The sequence below is a fragment of the Halichoerus grypus genome, chromosome 8 (genome assembly GCF_964656455.1).
Source record: "Halichoerus grypus chromosome 8, mHalGry1.hap1.1, whole genome shotgun sequence".
NCBI classification, from domain to species: domain Eukaryota; kingdom Metazoa; phylum Chordata; class Mammalia; order Carnivora; family Phocidae; genus Halichoerus; species Halichoerus grypus.
In genome coordinates, this window is record NC_135719.1 from 48,469,035 (window position 1) to 48,488,659 (window position 19,625).

Genomic DNA, 19,625 nt, shown 5'->3' on the forward strand with positions numbered 1-19,625 from the left:
GCCCCCCTCCAAGAAGCTCACGGGGGAAACTGAGCTCGGGACTCCAGGCTCCTAGCCGCCGCTTGCCACCCTCTCAATGGCCTCTCCCTCATTCCTCGCGCCGACGTGCGGGTAGCGGGATGCTGGGAAGCGCGTCAGTCCCGCCTGTGAGTGGTAGGTTTGTGGATGGGGGCGGGGTTCTCTAAGAATTAGAGAGCCGAAGGCGGTTGTGCTCTTGTGGCGGTTCCATGGTGTAATGGTTAGCACTCTGGACTCTGAATCCAGCGATCCGAGTTCAAATCTCGGTGGAACCTGCACTCTTTCGTTTTTCCTCAGCAGATTTTTAATTCATTTATTTATTCACTAAGTTATTGTAGTACAACTACGGTATATATGGCCTTGAACGAAGTGGGGACCGAATTTCTCAAAACATAGTCTTTGCCTACGAAGACCCTTCGGTTCTGTAGTCACTGTCACCTGGGTGTCTCCTAAGAGACTCTTCACTTCGCCCCCTTTTTTTTTAACCTGGGCCTCTGCCTCAACGCTAGCGTCAAAAGCTTCGATGTAACTTGATTCCTTTTGCTAGAATTTTCAACCTCCAAATTCATTCAAGGGCAGGCGCTTTTCGCTCCTTTTCTTTGGAAATCTCTCAAACTATCTCCAGATGTCATTCAGAGAACTTCGCCCACCCTCCTCATCAAGATTCATCAAGAACTTCTTGAGCCTTATTTGTCATCCTCTAAACTAAACCCGTTTACATAATTATTTCATTTAAGAAGCAGAGCAAAGAATGGCAATTTTCATTTTAGCGGAACTGTGGATACTAAGACAAAAGTGACTTGCCAAAGATCACACAGCAGGGCCTCCCTGGATTTGAAAAGAGTTCTATTATTACAAAATGTTTTTACCATTTGCTGCCATACCCCCTACCACCTATATGCAAACCCTCAGTTTAGACTTTTGGGCAAGGGTGCCTGTGGTGAGCAGGATAATGACTCCCTGAAGATGTCCACTTCCCAATCCCTGGGAACTGTGAGTATGTTAAATTAAGTGGCAAAGAGGAATTAAGGTTACAGATGGAATTAAAGTTTTAAATCATCTGACTGTAAAATAGGGAGATAACCTAGATTCTCCAGGTGAGCCTAATTTGTCACAGGGATCCTTAAACGTGGAAACCAGAGGCAGTGATGTGATGTGAGAAGAGCTCCACTTAGCCCTTGTGGCTTTGAAGATGGAGGAAGGGGGCCAGGAGCCTAGAAATGCAGAGGCTTCTAGAAGACAAGAAAAGGCAAGGAAATGGATTCTTCCCTATGGCCCCCAGAAGGAATACAGCCCCGCAGACATCTTGATTTTAGCCCCGTGAGACCACCATGCAGAATTCTGACCTAGAGAACTATAAACTAATAAATTTGTGTTTTAAGTCACCAAGTTTGTGGTAATTTGTTAAAACCGCAATAGGAAACTAATAGTGCCATTTTCAGTGCTTTCTGTGATGGTATAAGTAATAGACGGTTTATCTAAGGCCTAGATATTGCCTTGTGCCAAGGTATTATCCACATTGGGGGAGACGCACAGTATTCTCAAGCAGCTAAATACGGTATTACGATAGATGATAAGACACAATCCTAGCTCTCCTCAGGTGAGTAAACAAATGGGCCCAAGAAAAGGGGGATATCACTAACTAGAGAGTTCTGAAGTTGTAATTAATGAGAGCTCTGGTGCTAAGTGTCACACTTCAGAGAGACTGAGATAATTAGGAAGAACTCCCTGGAGAGGGAGGAACTAGCACTGACCCCTGAAGGAAGAAGCAAGGAAGGAAACTCATTCTCACCGGTGGAGGAAATTGGATGATAAAAAAACATGTTCAGTAAGGCCATTAATGCCAGAAGAGTTATTATGAACTTTTCCTCTTTAAGCCATTGTTTCTCAAGGTGTGTCCTGAGAAGGTCAATAGTATTACTCAGAAGAAGAATTGCATGGCCAAATAAATTGAGAAGAATTACAGTCTCCTCCGCTCTAGAAGTTTCCTTAGCACACTGGCATTTTAAAGTCTAGATATTTCACTCTGAAGAAGTCTTTTTTTAACTGTGTTAATCACAGCATTTCCCAGATTCACCAGACCACAGAACTCTTTTCCCATGGAACACCTGTTAGCATCCCTCTGAACTCTTTGAGGGATCCATAAAAGATTTTGGACAGAAGGATGTTGAAGTCAGCCTGGTCTTAGAAAAAGTAAGGTGGGGTGCCTGGGTGGCTCAGTCGTTAAGCGTCTGCCTTCGGCTCAGGTCATGATCCCAGGGTGCTGGGATCGAGCCCCACATTGGGCTCTCTGCTCAATGGGGAGCCTGCTTCTCCCTCTCCCACTCCCCCTGCTTGTGTTCCCTCTCTCTCTGTGTCTCTCTCTGTCAATAAAATCTTAAAAAAAAAAAAAAAGAAAAAGTAAGGTGGCTGTGGACTGCAGGATTGGGGTAAAGAAAGACTGGAAGTGTGAGTATCCGTTAATTGCAATTAACCAGGTACAAACTAATAGAAATGGAGTACCACCATGGGAATAAAGGAGAAAGAAAAATCAAAGGCTATTACAGAAAAAAAAAAATGGTAAATGGAATCCATGGACAAAGAAGCGAGGGTTTTATGTACTTGTTTTTTTTGGAGGAAGGGTAGTAATTGCTTGATGTGTCTTTTTTAATCTCTCAAGAAATATGGGAATTTAATGTAAATGACTTAAATAATACAGAAATATAGACTAAATCTTTTTTTTTAAGGATTCTATTTTTAAGTAATCTCTGTACCTAATCTGGGGCTCAAATTTACAACCCCAGAATCAAGAGTCACATGCTCTGCCAACTGAGCCAGCCAGGCACCCCAAAAATAGGGAGTAAATCTTTAAGGGCCTCCTCCACTTCATTTTCTCCTCCAACCCCAGAGATAACTGCTACATTTTCTTTTAATGTATATAAGATCAGGTTTGTGTACTGTTTTTCATTTTGAAAAATCTTTCCACATCAGTCCATACAGTTTTAATTAATTTGCTACAGTTTTTCTTAGCAAGAATATACTATAGTTGGTAACCATTCCCCTTCTCTTAACCCGGGATATGGCTAATACTGAAGGTTCACTAAATTAAAACCTATTCCTAAGCCATTTCTTCCTTGCCCACTTGCCCTAGAAGCTGGAAAGCCAAATATTCACTTCCCCAGCTACTCTGCAATATTTTATATACTATATACTATTTGAGTATCTCAAATATTGAGAGAGAGAGAGAATGCACAGGGAGAGTGAGAAGGAGAAGTAGACTCCCTGCTGAGCAGAGAGCCGGACAAGGGGCTCAATGCCAGAACCCTGAAATCGTGACCCAAGCCACTTAGGTACCCCTGATTTTTAATTTTATTAATGATGCTTTTTTCCATATGTTAGTTTTAAATTTTTATTTAATCAAATCTCTCATTTTTTTATGGCTTCTGGGTGTTGCATAAGAAGGCTTCTCCACACCAAGATTATTCAAATATTTTTTCTTCAATGTTTTATAACTTTTTTCTCCATCCAGATTTTATTTATATTGAGATGATGTGACATAGGGACCTAAATTAATTCTTTCCAAAAGGATAGCCAGTTGTTTCAACATTATTTGAACTGTCCATCTTTTCTCACTGATTTGAAATGCCTAATTTATTATAAATGAGTTTCACATATATAGATGAGTCTGTTCTTGAGTCTTCACACCATACCTCTGGCAGCTACAGAGGAACACTGCTCACATGTCCCTTCCAGAGAGAGCCTGTTTTGAGAAGTGTAGTTGGCTGAGAGTCTCCAGCTGCCACACCTCCAAGATCTACTACAATGTTCACACTGAGACCATGATTCTTCTGGACTGTTCCAATGACTGAGCATGATGGAGGTACTAGAGTTGGGCCAGTTCTATCTAAAATGAGACTCTTGGGGCACCTGGGTGGCTCGGTTGGGGGTCTGCCTTCAGCTCGGGTCATGGCCCAGGGTCCTGGGATTGGGCCCCAAGTCGGGTTCCCTGTTCTTCGGGGAGCCAGCTTCTCCCTCTCTCTTTGCCCCTCCCCCTGCTCGTGCTCTCTTTCTCAGATAAATAAATAAAATCTTTAAAAAATAAAATAAAATAAAATGAGACTCTTCTAATGGGCAGGCTTTGGAGCTCTCCATTGGCCTGGCTGAGATTTTCTTAGAATTGTACTACAGTCTGGAGTGCCTGGGTGGCTCAGTCAGTTAAGCATCTGACTCTTGATTTCAGCTCAGGTCAGTGATCTAGCCCCACAGGTTCTGTGCTCAGCGGGGAATCTGCTTGCAATGCTCTCCCTCTGTCCCTCCGCACCTCGTGCACACTCTCTCTCTCTCACAAATAAAAAAATAAATCTTAAAAAAAAAAAAAAAGAATTGCATTACAGTCTGAGGCTCTTCTTACCCAATCCTCCTTTCTTCCCTCTCTCCTTGCATAGGTATTAGACCTAAATTGCGGTCTGAAGACTCTCCTTCTTCCTTTTGTACTTCACAGGCATTTCTCCCAAATGAATCTCTTACACTTCTAATTCCAGAGGACCTGATCCTGATACAATCCCATTAATCAAGTTTTCTATTTCTATGCCAATATCACACTGCTTTATGCTTTATTATAGCTTTATAGTCTATTTGATGTCTCATATATGGTACTAAATGAGTAAATATTTGTATAGTGCTTAGAATAGTGCCTGACATAAGAACCACAAGTATTTGATAAACAAAAATAAATATAGCAATTCCTTCTCACTGTTTTTTTTTTTTTTCCTAAACTTTGACTCTTTTTAGGGACTTTCTTTTTCAGATGAACCTTAAACTTCTTAAGTTCCAAAAAGATTCATATTGGGGTTTTGATTAGGATTTCATTACTAATCATTAAAAATATTTTTTTAGAAATGAAATACAGTTTGGACAAGATGTACAAAAATATGAGATTCTGCTTATGAAAATAAAAAAAAAGAGTCAGAGATCAGACGTTTAATATCTATTTGGAAGAATGACTAATAGAAGAAGGGAAGGGGCGCCTGGGTGGCTCAGTCAGCTGAGCATCCGACTCTTGATTTTTGGCTCAGGTCATGATCTCAGGGTCATGGGATGGGAGTCTGATTGAGATTTTCTCTCTCTCAAAAAAAAAATAGGAGAAGGGAGTGGGGGAAAAGGCAAAATGTTGACTTTAGTTTCAGGCATGTCCAACTTAAACAGCCGGTAGGAAAATCAAAAGGAAATATCCAGTAAAAAGCATAGAGATATAGATTTAGAAATGTCTTTTTTTTTTTTTTTAAAGATTTTTTTGATTTATTTATTTGACAGAGACAGACACAGTGAGAGAGGGAACACAAGCAGTGGAAGTGAGAGAGGGAGAAGCAGGCTTCCTGCGGAGCATGGAGCCCGATGTGGGGCTCGATTCCAGGACCCTGGGATCATGACCTGAGCTGAAGGCAGACGCTGTCTTAATGAAAGAAGCAAGATCTGGAATATACCCCATCCTCCACTGCCTGGGAGGCAACTTTACATGGTTGTTGAAAACAAAGTGGGGACTGATAGGTCTGTGCATAAACTCCAGCTCAGCCATTCACTTGCTGTATCACCTTTAATAACTTATCTAATCCTCTTGGAGCTCAGTTCCTTATCTGCAAAATGAGGACAAACATGAAGATTGAAATAATGAATGTATAGCTCTTAGCACCATGCCTGGCACATTGTAAATGTTCAGTTAATGCATTGGGTCTCAACAGGGGCCAATTTTGCTCCTAGGGAATTTGATAATGTCTGGAGATGTTTTTAGTGTACAACTGGGAGGCCCTCCAGGCATCTAGGGGGTGAAGACCAGGAATGCTGCTAAACATTCTACAATACACCGGACAGCTCCACACAAAGATTTATCTGGCCCAAAATATCAATAGTGCCAAAGGTTGAGAACCACGAGTTAATAGTAAAGACTAGCCAGAGGCCACACCGGGGCCTATGGTGGGAAAAGGGCAGCATACCATGAGCCTCACCTCTCCAACCTTGCTCATTTTTGAAAGGCTGACCATACCCCCCAGGCCTCAGGAAGAGTGTCCAGGACAGACATATTTCCCTTCAGTATCTCATAAAGCAGAGCCCAGGGATCCACCAGCCTGACACTAAATATTTCCATATGTGCGTCCTATTTGTTAAGTAAACAGATCTCAGTGTCCTATTTCTTGATCCAAAGGGATTTTTACAGTGTCATTCACTTTATAACTATTAAATTCTACATATCAGTTTCATGCTCTTTTTTATAATACTAGGTTTATTTCACAATAGAAATTTTTTGAGGAAAAAAATTAGACCCTATGAAGTGGTGACATTTGTTTTCTTGCTTTTTATCTTTTCAATTGAGTATATTATAAGGTAACAGATCATACATAAAACAAGGAAATTCTCAACTTCAGTTATCTGATTACAGTCACTAGAGCACCGAATAGTCTTAAAGGAAGAAATGGTAAAATATACATATGTGTACATATATTTAAGTTATAAACATACATGTTTAAAATAAATGTATATTATAGCTTATTATTTATACCAAAATGCTACGCAGCTCAATCAGATTTTTTTCCATATCATGAAATCTGAATCAGAAAAACTTCTGACTTTTATTGTAACACTTTACTCTTCACATATTCTTAGTCTTCTAGGTTCAGTACTCATAGATCACAAATCACACAGCACAATCATCTTTCAAAAATTAAAAAGAAGGACACTATCAAGAGGGTGAAAAGATAACCCACAGAATGGACAAAATACTTACAAATCATATAAGTGATTCATACCCAGAATATATAGAGAACAACTACAACTCAACAATAACAAAACAACAAAGAAAAGAAAAACACCCAATTCAAAAATGGGCAAAGGACTTGAATAGACATTTCTCCAAAGAAGATATACAAATGGCCACTAAGCACATGAAAAGATGCCCGACATCATTACTCATTAGGGAAATGCAAATCAAAACCATGTGAGATATCACTTCACACTCATTACAATAGCTATTATTAAAAAAACCAAACAAGTGTTGGCAAGGATGTGAAAAACCTGTACCTTGTATGTTGCTAGTGAAAATGTAAAATGGTGCGGCCATCTTAGAGTTTGTTAAAGAGTTTGGTGGTTCTTTAAAAAGTTAAACATACAATTACTGTATGGTACAGCAAATGTACTCCTAGGTATATACCCCAAAAAAGTAAAAGCACAGACTCAAACAGATACATGTACACCAACGTTCATAGCAGCATTATTCACAATAGCCAAAAAATAGAAATAACACGGGTTCCATCAACAGAGGGATGGATAAACAAAATGTGGTATGTACTAACAGTGTCATGTTATTTAGCCTTTAAAAAGGAGCAAAGGGGCGCCTGGGTGTCTCAGTCGTTAAGTGTCTGCCTTCGGCTCAGGTCATGATCCCAGGGTCCTGGGATCGAGCCCCGCATCGGGCTCCCTGTTCTGCGGGGAGCCTGCTTCTCCCTCTCCCACTCCCCCGCTTGTGTTCCCTCTCCTGCTATCTCTCTCTCTGTCAAATAAATAAATAAAATCTTTAAAAAAATAAAAAGGAGCAAAATTCTGATACATGCTACAACATGGGTGACTCCTGAATACATTATGCTGAGTGAAATAAGCCAGGTACAAAAGGACAAATATCGTATGATTCCACTTATAGGAGGTACCCAGAATGAGTAAATTCTTAGAAAGTCAAAAGGACTGGGGAGCTATTGTTTAGTGGGTACAGAGGTTCTGTTTGGGATGATGAAAGAGTTCTGGAAATGGATGGTGGTCTTGGTTGTGCAACATCATGAATGTACTTAATGCCACTGACCAACTTACATTGGTTAAAATGGTAAATTTTACATATATTTTAACACACAAAACTAAAAGGAACTGGATTTCAGTTTTTAAAAAATGGAGAAAAACAGGAAACAGAAGGTCAGGATAAAAGGGCAGATAGTGGCACAAGACTGGGACGGCTACTGTGAGTTCCTCAGTCTTTCCAGGATCCCTGTCATTCTGGGCCTCTTTGCCTCTTTTCCTGACAGCCTCCCAGAATTCCTGTAGCCTGGCTGGCTTTTTAGAACAAAGTTAGCTTGTTCATCCTCATCCACACCAAGCCCAGAAGTGACACCCCCTATGGCCTCTGAAATTCTACCATGACAGTCATTTCTTTGGACGAGTACCAATTAGCAGCTGCCTTCCTTCCCCACACTCTTGCCCTGTGCCTCTGTGTGTGGTTGTGTGTTTACTACCACCTCTTAGAAGAGTGAATTGGCTTTGGCACTGTGGAATCCCATCAAGTCCATGCAATCTCCCATGTGGATAAGAGCTATGCTCATTCAAAAGAGAAAAAAAACCCAGCAGACAACCAGTCTCATTTTTGTTTCTCAATCATCGGGGGGGTGGGGGGGAACGTAGATCTTTTAGTAATTTAAAAATAGAAATACCACAATACTAAATTGGTCATGGTAAGCAAAAAGAAGATAAAAGTGACACTTTTAGATGTAGAGCCAAAGCTTAAAACAGAGGAATAATTACTGTATGACCCAGTCAATTCACTCCTAAGCATTTATCTGAAAGACATGAGAGCATATATCCATACAAACTCCTATATATGAATGTTTATAGCATACTTCTTTGTAATAGCATGAAACTAGGAATAGCCCAAACGTCCATGAAAAGGTGAATGGATAAGTACATTTTGGTGCATCTACACAATGGAATACTACTCAGTAATATTGGATACACACAACAAAGTGGATGAATTGTAAAATAATCATGCTGAGTGAAAGAAGCTAGAGGGAAAAAAGTACACATTGTATGATTCCATTCATATAAAATTCTCGAACATGCAAACTGACCTAGGGTGAAAGAAAGCAGATGAGTAGTCTAGAGACAAAAGGGGGGGAGGTGGCGGTTAAAAGGTATGAGGACATTTGTGGGGGTGAGGGATATATTTGTTGTCTTGGTGTGGTGATAGTTCCACGGGTGTATGCGTATTTCAAAACTCATCAAATTTCACACTTTAAAAATGCAGCTTATTGTTTTTTAAAGAGAGAGAATGAGAGACAAACAGAGCACAAAAACTGACAAAAGATCCTCCCTCATCTTCAATATTACTGAATGCAAGGCTGGAATGCATAAATGCGAAACAAAAACACCACTGCTGCACTCTCTCTCTCTCTCTCTCTCTCTCTCTCTCTCTCACACACACACACACACACAGACACACACACACACACTAATCGCTAAGTTACCCGAGTGTTTCCTTTACAATATGTCTAAGTAGTGTCCCTTTCCATTCCCACAGCCACTGGTCTGGTCTAAGCCCTCCTTCCCCACCATTACGCTACAACCTAGCCTTACCCTCAATCCAACATGGGCTGCCAGAATAATCTTGACAAAGGACACCTCCAACCACATGACCCCAATTATCCAGAGCCCATCACTAGAAAATCCAAATATGTACACCCATGCCTGAAAAACTAAAGGTTATAAAATAAAACATTAGAAGTGGTTACCCCTAGAGAGTAGGATCATGGGTGATTTTTTTTTCTTTTGCTTATCTGTTTTCTATATTTTGCAGTAGTTTTTTAAATAAAAATATCCTTATTGGTCTTGCTGAAGATCATTCTTGCAGAAAGAATGAATACTCATTGTAAAATATTCAAATAATACTAATACAAACGATATTGGAGTACAATAAAGTTGGAAAAGGCAGTTTGTTTCCTCCTGGTCACCAACACTGTGGTTGCCTCCCCAACATCCACCCCACCCCTCCCACCCAGGAAGCAGCCAGTCACCTTGGTGGGATTATCTCCACCCAGAGTTCTAGGAGTGGCTTTTGGAATGGTCTAAACCTGCAGTTCTCAACCTTAACAACCAAACCCTGATACTGTAACAAACATTCCATAATACTACTTTACCATCCTGACTTAACAAATCAACAGATCATGTATTATGATATAACTGATGATACAATGCTGTAACATAAAGGAGAGATAGTAGGAAAATAATTCATTATAACATGATATGTATTCAATATGTAAATGCTTGGGCACAACAATAATAGAAGACATAATGAGGTAGTTAGGTGCTTGCACCTAATGGCAGAATCACCATTCATTCAATAATAGTTTTTGAGCACTATGTATTGAGCACTGTCCTAAATTTACTGGAGAAACAGACAGAAATCCCTCATGAAATTTACATTCTAACAGGGTTATGGGATACAGACAACAAACAATCAACATGATACTTAAGTAAATTATATAGTACATTAGAAGTTAATAAGTATTATGGGGGGGGGGGTGAGAAACCAGAGTTCAGAGTGGTAGGGAAGCCAGTAGGGGACTGCAGTTTAAATTAGAGTGGTCGGGGCGCCTGGGTTGCTCAGTCGTTTAAGCGTCTCCCTTTGGCTCAGGTCATGATCCCAGTGTCCTGTTGAGCCCCACATCAGGATCCCTGCTCAGTGGGGAGTCTGCTTCTCCCTCTGCACCCCCTTTACCCCTGCTCGTGTGCTTTCTCTCTCCCTCCCCCCCCACTTTGTCTCAAATAAATAAAGTCTTTAAAAAAAATAAAATAGAGTGGTCAAGGCAGGTCTCACTAGCGAGTCACATTAGGGCAAAGATTTGAAGGAGGTAAGGGAATGAATCATGCAGATATCTAGGGGGAAAGTATCCAGGCAGAGGGAATAGACCGAGCAAAAGCCCTAGGGTGGAAGCTTGTCTGGGGAGTGTGTGTGCTTTAAGTAGTCCGTGTGGTGGATTGGAGTTAATAATAGAAGAAAAAGCAGAAGCGGGAGATGAGTCAGAGAGGTAACAGAGCCAGATCTTGCAGGGCTTCATAGAGCATTGTAAGGCTTGTACTCTCAGTAAAATGGTGCAACATTAGATGGTTTGGAGCAGAGGAGTGACATGATCTGATCTACATTTTAAGAAGAAAAATCTGGCTGCTCTGTTGAGAATAGATTGTAGGGTGGAAGCAGAGACCAGTTGGGGGGTTGTTACAAGAATTCAGGCGAGAACGAACACAACAGCTACAAATGCATACTAATATTCAGTACCGTATTTCATAGAATCTAAGATGTCATTGATCATAGGATACATCCCAATTTCAGGGATAAAATATGCGGTGTGAATTGCATTATGCAGTGCGAACTGCAATATGCAGGGCTGAACTGGTAACTCAAATACCAAAAGTGGTGTTGGTTGTGGAAAACATGATTTTCTGAAATAGTGAACAACTCTTGGTAAAGATCCAAATGAAACAAAGTACTATTTTTTCTCACTTTACCCATAATTCTCACATCTTGAAGTTCAGTGTATATTAAGACCATGCAAAAATAGTTCATGTTTATATATAAAATGCAGTTAGGGTCTAAGTTCAGGTTATTATAAACAGATTTTTTTTTTAATGTACATTAATGTCAAGTAGGACATTACAAGTCATGCAAGATGTGGGAAAATTCTGTATTGGATTTGATTGTTCTATATGTTATCAGAATCCAGTATCTCTGACCCACATTCTCTAAATGTCCAATCATTATAACAACCAAAATGACTCCCTAAGTTTACAAATAGGTCCCTAGAATGTGGGGCCAGCCTAGTGCATGATTCAGGAAAAGGCACCTGCCCAGGACTACTGTATGACAGGTGACAGAAGCCCATAGGCCTGAATGTGCCAGCAACCCTCCCACCACCAGGGGGAGCCAGCCTCAGGGTGAGGCCTTTACCTTTTTTAAAAAAATGTAGGTTTTTTTAAAAAATTGTGGTACAAAATACATAAAATTTACCATCTTAACCACTTTTTAAAGATTTATTTATTTATTTGAGAGAGAGAGCACATGCACATGTGAGCGGGGAAGGGGGGTGGGGGGCAGAGGGAGAGCGAGAGAGAATCCTCAAGCAGAGGCCCCACTGAGCCTGGAGCCCAATGCAAGGCTAGATCCCAGGATCCTGAGATCATGACCTGAGCTGAAATCAAGAGTCAGAAGGTTAACCGACTGAGCCACCCAGGCACCCCTCATCTTAACCATTTTTAAGTGTACTTCACATTTTTGTGCAAATAATCTCCAGGACTCTTTTTATCTTGCATAAAGAAACTCTATACCCATAAAACCACAACTCCCCATTCCCCACTCACCACAAGTCCTTGGCAGCCACCATTCTCCTTCTGTCTCTATGAGTTTGGCTACTCTAAGTACCTCATATAAGTGGAACCATACAGTGTTTGTCCTTTTGTGTCTGGCTTATTTCATGTAACATAACGTTCTCAAGATGCTTTTACCTTTGAAGGCAAAGGACAAGACAGAGGAAAGCTAGCAGCTGAATGACATTGTTGAATCCTTTCATCAATCCTTCAACAAAGCCCACTTTACAGCTGGACATTTCGGTTACTTGGCCAACATATTCCACTTATTATTTAGGCATATTTGTGTCTCATTTTCTATTACTTGCAGATGAAAACACAAAAACTGACACCCTCCCCTTCTTTCCTCAAATAATATTAACAGCTTGGTATATATTCTTTCAGACTCTTTAATATACAAATAAAGACGTATATTTTATTTTTACATAAGTGAAATTCTGTAGTACTGTTAAGCAACCTAATTTTTTCGCGGACATCTTCCACTGTTAATAAATATAGATCTAGCTTAAATTCTTCTAGAGCCCTGTTGTATGGATGAACCAGAGTTTATTTAACCAATCCACTATCGACAAACATTTAGGATCTTCTCAGTGTTTTGATTACCGTAAACATGCTGTAGTGAACATCCTTCTGCACATTTATTTCCTTTGAATACATTCCTAGAAGAAATACCTTTCCGATGGCTGTATTAATTTCTATTCCCAGTAATAATGTGTAAGAGTTCCTGATTCTTTATAGTCTTAAAAATATTGTCCATCATTTTCATCTTTACTAATATAACATATAAAAATAATATCTGGGGTGCCTGGGTGGCTCAGTCAGTTAAGCGTCTGCGTTCGGCTCAGGTCATGATCCCAGAGTCCTGGGATTGAGCCCCACATCGGGCTCCTTGCTCAGCAGGGAGTCTGCTTCTCCCTCTCTTCCCCACTCGTGCTCTCTCCCTCTCTCAAATAAATAAATAAAATCTTCAAAAAATATATCTTTTATTGTAATTAGTAGTTCTCTTTTGCAAGTAAAGAATTTTTTAAATATTAATTGGCCATTTTCATTTCTTTTCTTGTGAAATGACTGTTGAAATCCTTTGTCCATTTGCCTATCAGGATATTCATCATTTGCCTAATAACTCATAAAAGCTCTTTAAAGAAGTAGGCATATTAAAACCTTATCAATCAAATATGTTGCAAATATCTCTCCCAGTTTATTTTTTTTTAAAGAATTTTTTTTTTTATTTATTCATTTGAGACAGAGAGATAGAGAGAGAGAGAGTAGGAGCAGTGGGGAGAGGCAGAGGGAGAGGGAGAAGCAGACGCAGACTCCCCGCTGAGCAGGGAGCCCGATGCAGGGCTCGATCCCAGGACCTGGAGATAATGACCTGAGCCGAAGGCAGACGCTTAACGACTGAGCCACCCAGGCGCCCCTCCCAGTTTATTATTTTTATTTTAACGTTTTTAATGAAATCTTTTCCATACAGAAGTTTCATTTTTGTAGAAGCATTATTTTATTCTCATATGAATAGCCAGTTGTCCCAATATTTATTGAATAATCTGTCTTTCCTGTTTTGAAATGCCATCTTTACATCTTAAATCTCCACACTAAAACTTCACAGTATATGGATCTGCTTTAGGGCTTTCTATTTCATTCTATTGGTTCTTTTTTCTACCCATGTGTCAGCTGCTCCTTCTAATTCTTTTTTTTCTTTCTTTCAAAGTGTTCTTGGCTTTATCACATTTCTGTTTTTCAGATGAACTTCAGAAACAATTTGAGAAGTTCCAAAGAATCTATTCTGATTTTGTTTGGAATTGCAATTACAGATTGATTTGTGAAGAAATGACTTATTTTTTATATTGAGTTTTGCCTTTTTTATGTATTTTAGTAAAATAGTGTTGTTTTCTTTGAAAGCTCCTACACATTTTAGATTCAGTTTATTCAGAGGTATTTCATAACTTTTGCTATTACTATAAGTCAAATATTTTTCTAACTGGCATATATGTTGTTTTTGTGTGTGTGTGCATATGTGTGTGTTTACATACATACCTATATAGTATATATATCCTCTTAGCCACCTTCTTGAACCCTTTAAAATTTTTTTCTCCTTTCTTGGAGTTACCTCAATATATAACAAAATGGTCTCCAAACAATGATTTTTTAAAATCTCTTTCAAAAGTTATACCTTTTATTTATTTTTCTTGTCCTATCATATTAAACAGGCCTTCCAGAAAAACATTTAAGAATAGATGTAGTAACTGGAATCTTTGTCTTATTTCCATTTTTTTTATAGTGTCAGTTTTTTTCTCATTTTTTAAAAGATTTTTATTTATTTATTTAACACACAGAGAGAGAGAGAGAGAGAGAGCGCACAAGCAGGGGGGAGAGGGAGAAGCAGGCTCCCCACTGAGCAGGGAGCCCAACATGGGCTCAATCCCAGGACCCTCAGATCATGACCTGAGCTGAAGGCAGCCGCTTAATCAACTGAGCCACCCAGGCGCCCCTTTTTCCATTTTTTAATAACAGTTTTGTTGAGATATAACTTATATACCATAAAATTCACCCTGCTGAAGTGTACAATTTAGTGTACACTTAGAAAACTAGGGCTGAATCCTAAAGGCACTTACAACTGGAGGCTGACAGCTAACCACAGTCCTTAGTTGACTGAGCATTAAATTTCCACAGTTGCCATATTTGTATTATAATCTCTTAGGTATATATTATCTCACAAAGTTTAGAATATCCTCCTTTTCTTTAAATAATATTGTGTATCCCCCAAAGTCCCTAGCATAGCTTCTTGGCCATGGTAGGACCTCATTAAATATGTGTGGAATAAATAAGTAAGTACCCACCCACTAATTTCAGGATATTCAGATAATTCTGGGCAGAAAAGCATTTGACACAGCTCTTATCAATGGTATGCTGGTAAATGTTTAACAACTGGTTCTTTTTTTTTTTTAAGATTTTATTTATTTATTTGTCAGAAGGAGAGGGGACGAGAGAGAGAGAGAGAGAGAGAGAGCACAAGCAGGGGGAGCGGCAGGCAGAGGGAGAAGCAGCCTCCCCGCTGAGCAAGGAGCCGGATGTGGGAATGGATCCCAGGAAGGACCCTGGGATCATGACCCGAGCCAAAGGCAGAAGCTTAACTGGCTGAGCCACCCAAGAGTGCCTTAACAACCAGTTCTTACAAGTACTGATTTCTAGTGTTTGCTGATTTCCAGGGTATCAGTATTCCCACCATGGTCAATTTTGTTACCTACATGATGTTAAACAAGATGCAAAATTCCTGAAAATTTAACAATCAGCCCTCTCAATCTGATACAAGCCAGCTCCAGCACACCACTGGTTCTTAACCTCAAAGAGGTTTTGGTGTGTTTTTTCTTTCCTTTGGATTTTTTATTTATTGAAAGATAAAATTAGAATAATGTTAAATGAGATTTAAAAAACTAATTCACCCATAATTCATCTACTCTAACAGCTAACATAACTCCACAGTTTTCTGTGTTCTCTTCCAGCCTTTGCTTTATGCATGCATATTTTAACTAATTGTAATCATTCAATTCTTTAAAATGTTTTGTTTTAGAAAATTTAAATATATACAGAGTAGACAGAATAAAATAATAACCCCATGTACTACTACCCAGCCCTCCAGAACATTAACTATAACCAGCCCTGTCCTAACTACACCAGCTACTTGCCTCCCACCCACATTTTTTGAAACAAATCCCAAACATCATATCCTTCCATCTGTAAATATTTCAATAGTAACCATTTAATTTTTCATTCAGCTTTTCTCACTTGTAGTCTAAAGAAGACAAAGACATAAATAATTCAACCAAGAAAACATTCAAATATTCTGATATTGGCAGTGAGAATTGATTTAAGGGTCAAGGGAGGAGTGCCTAAAAGCTACAGCATCTGAAGAACTTTAGCAAATCTTCTCCTTTTTCCTCATCCTTCTTTTTGTGGCAAAGTGCAACAGAACCCAATTAAAATCCTACATGTTATCTATATACACAGAATCACATATAACATGTATCAGATCAATCAGTGTCTCTATACATGAAAAAATAACCATCAAAGCAAATTTTATTTATTACAATTAAATCCCAAGGCAGTTATTAGTCATGTTCTCTAATTGAGCAATTTTAAAGATTTCACTACAAACCCCCTTGGACATATTTTTTTTTTAACTTTCCATCTGATGATCCATTGGTCCAACATTTCCTGGAAGATAGATTATTGTCTCCTTCCCTCATTCTATTAATTTATGCTGCCCTCAGGCCTTTAGGGAAGAGCAGTACAGAGCATGCCACAGTGAAGCCCAGTCACAAATACAAATCTGGCAAACAAGAAGTCCTCATTATTCCCACGTTTTCCATTAGACGCTTGATCCTTTAGTAGAGTAACTCAGTGTAAACTGGGAGTGGGGAGCAGAAACTGTTTATTAGTTTTATAACCCTTTTAGACTATTAGTTACAATTTTGGGCATACACTATCTCCTACCATGGCTCTACCTGCAGAGTAGATTTTATTGTACCCAATTTGCAGATGAGAAAACCGAGACCAACAGAGACTTACTTACTCAAGATCACAACACTTAAATGTGGTGAAGCCAGATCTGAACCCTAGTGCATCAACTGAGGTTATCTGGTTGCAAGCAAAAGATTGGCTAAGTTCAGCCAAAAAAGAGGATATTAAAAAGAGGATATTAGGGGCGCCTGGGTGGCTCAGTCATTAAGCGTCTGCTTTCGGCTCAGGTCATGATCTCAGGGTCCTGGGATTGAGCCCCACATAGGCCTCTGCGGGAAGCCTGCTTTTCCCTCTCCCATTCCCCCTACTTGTGTTCCTGCTCTCACTATCTCTCTGTCAAATAAATAAATAAAATCTTTTTAAAAAATCTTTAAAAAAGAGGTTATTAATTGAACAGCTCACAGAATAAATGGGAAGCCATATAAGACAGGGCTGGAACCAAGTGCAAAAGGGATGACCCCATCCTCTAGTCAAGAAAGTATGAACATCAACCATTTTTTTTTCATCCTTCTGTCATTTTGTTCAAGACTCAAAGTTCATGGAAAGAGTCCTCTCATGGTCTTTAACTTCAGAAGGGGGCAGGACATGTAATTTACTACCCCATGAAGAAGCCCCATTCTGTAGAAGTAATTCCTCAAAATGAATTCAAGTCACAGTTTTGAAAAGTGAAATGGATGCTGGGTGTGAAAAAAAAAAAAAAAAAGTTCTGTGATGACATCTTGAATGCACTGTGCAGATCTCCCTTCGAAGAGGGACTTGTCACTCCAGCTGTGGGAGTGTTGTTTATAGAGAGCCTTCAGCTGTCAATCCTTCAGGAATTGCCCTTGCTGCAGAGAGCCACTTCATCCATGGTTACACCCTTCCAGGGACAGCCCACATTATCGAAGTTGGGGTCTAACGGCCATGTTAGCTTCATGGCACAACTCTGTAGGGCCGTTTTCACTCCAGAGCCCCCTGTGAGGCTGACTGAGGCTGTTGGGAGAGGCTGCAGCACAGCTCCGTTTTTCCCTGTACCCACTCCTGCTTCCTACCCCTCCCTTCCATAGGTGTGGATTCCAAGAGACGTTTTAAAAATAAACATCCTGAACGCTAAACTCAGTCTCAGAGTTTGCTTTCTGGAGAAGCCAACCCCATTTACCCATTCTGTCTGACACCAAAAGTCCCACATTTTTACCCCACCGATTGTAATTATGCTTCATTATGACTATTTTTTATCATGGTAAAATATATGTAACATAAAATTAAACACACTAACTACTTTAAAGTATACAGTTTAGTGGCATTAAGTACACTCACATGATTGTGCAACTTCATTTTGGCTTTTTATAAACATTTAGAAACACAGATCCACAGAATATCAGAACAGAGAAGGAGATCTTTACATGCTAATATACGCAAATCAAACTATCAGAACTTAGCAAGCATAGAAAGAAACAGAAAGATTGATGGGGGGTAAGAGAGAGAAATAAATTAAGCAGGCATGTCCCCCCTCTATGGCAAGTGAGCAAAAAGTATAAATTTGCTGCTTCCATTGGGAACCTCAGTCCCTTCTGCTTTTCCCAAGAAGGCATCTTTCCATGCTGAGGGTGACTGTGGATTTAAGATTTGTATTTGCTATAATATGGCACCAAACACAAGCCAACTACTTTATCTGTTCTCAATGAAGAAATAGGGATATGACCTAATACCAGAGAAAAAATTATCTGGGTGAGGCTTAATAATAGATGGTGTGACAGGGAGAGTTTGAGGCCTTGTTAAGGGATTTTCAAGGGTAATTTTGACTATATCCAATTTTTGCCTTCTATGCTGACTTATAACTTCACCCAGGTACACCCAGATACAACCCCCTATCCATTTTCCTGCCTTGTGGTAGTACAGCATCAGTTCATACCAAAAATCATGATATTACTGGGGTGCCTGGCTGGCTCAGTCAATAGAGCGTGTGACTCTTGATCTCGGGGTTGTGAGTTTGAACCTCATATTGGGTGTAAAGATTACTTAAAAATAAAATCTTAAGATAAATAAATAAATAAATAAATAAAAATCTTTTTAAAAATCATGACATTGTAAAAGAAATGGTGAATGGAAGGATAGGGTGAAACAACAAAATGAAAGAAGTTCTTATTAGAATGCTTGTGGGTTTCCCTGTTCATCAGACTCTATGGCAATGCTGTCCAAGAGAAATATAATGCTAGACACATAAGTAATTTAAAATTTCCTAGTAACCTCTTCAACAAATGGTGCTGGGAAAACTGGACTACAATATGCAGAAGAATGAAACTGGACCACTTTATTACACCATACACAAAAATAAATTTAAAATGGAGGAAAGACCTAAATGTAAGACAGGAAACCATCGAAATCCTAGAGAACCTAGGCAGCAACTTCTTTGACCTCAACTGTAGTAACTTCTTACTAGACACGTTGCCAGAGGCAAGGGAAACAAAGGCAAAAATGAACTATTGGGACTTCACGAAGATAAGCTTCTGCACGGTGAAGGAAACAACCAACAAAACCAAAAGGCAGCCTATGGAATGGGAGAAGATATTTGCAAGTGACATATCTGATAAAGGGTTAGTATCCAAATCTATAAAGAACTTCTCAAACCAACACTCAAAAAACAAATAATCCAGTTAAGAAATGGGCAGAAGACATGAATAGACATTTTTCCAAAGAAGACATCCAGATGACTGACAGACACATGAAAACATGCTCAACATTATTCATCATCAGGGAAATACAAACCAAAACTTCCATGAGATACCACCTCACACCTGTCAGAATGGCTAAAATTAACAACACAAGAAACAACAGATCTTGGTGAGGATGCAGAGAAAGGGGAACCCTCTTACACTATTGATGGGAATGTAAAGTGGTGCAGCCACTCTGGAAAATAGTATGGAGGCTCCTCAGAAAGTTAAAAATGGAGCTACCTTATGATCCAG

At 39.5% G+C, this 19,625-nt stretch overlaps 1 long non-coding RNA gene and 1 other non-coding gene across 2 annotated transcripts; both read left to right on the plus strand.

Annotated features, from left to right (window-relative positions):
- Positions 1-20: 20 nt before the first annotated feature.
- On the plus strand, positions 21-1,407 carry LOC118532480 (uncharacterized). Its single transcript, XR_004915735.2, has 2 exons — positions 21-153; positions 1,136-1,407. It is a non-coding gene; the product is annotated as an uncharacterized LOC118532480 (long non-coding RNA).
- Positions 222-293, plus strand: TRNAQ-CUG (transfer RNA glutamine (anticodon CUG)). Its single transcript has one exon. It is a non-coding gene; the product is annotated as a tRNA-Gln (tRNA).
- Positions 1,408-19,625: the final 18,218 nt, after the last annotated feature.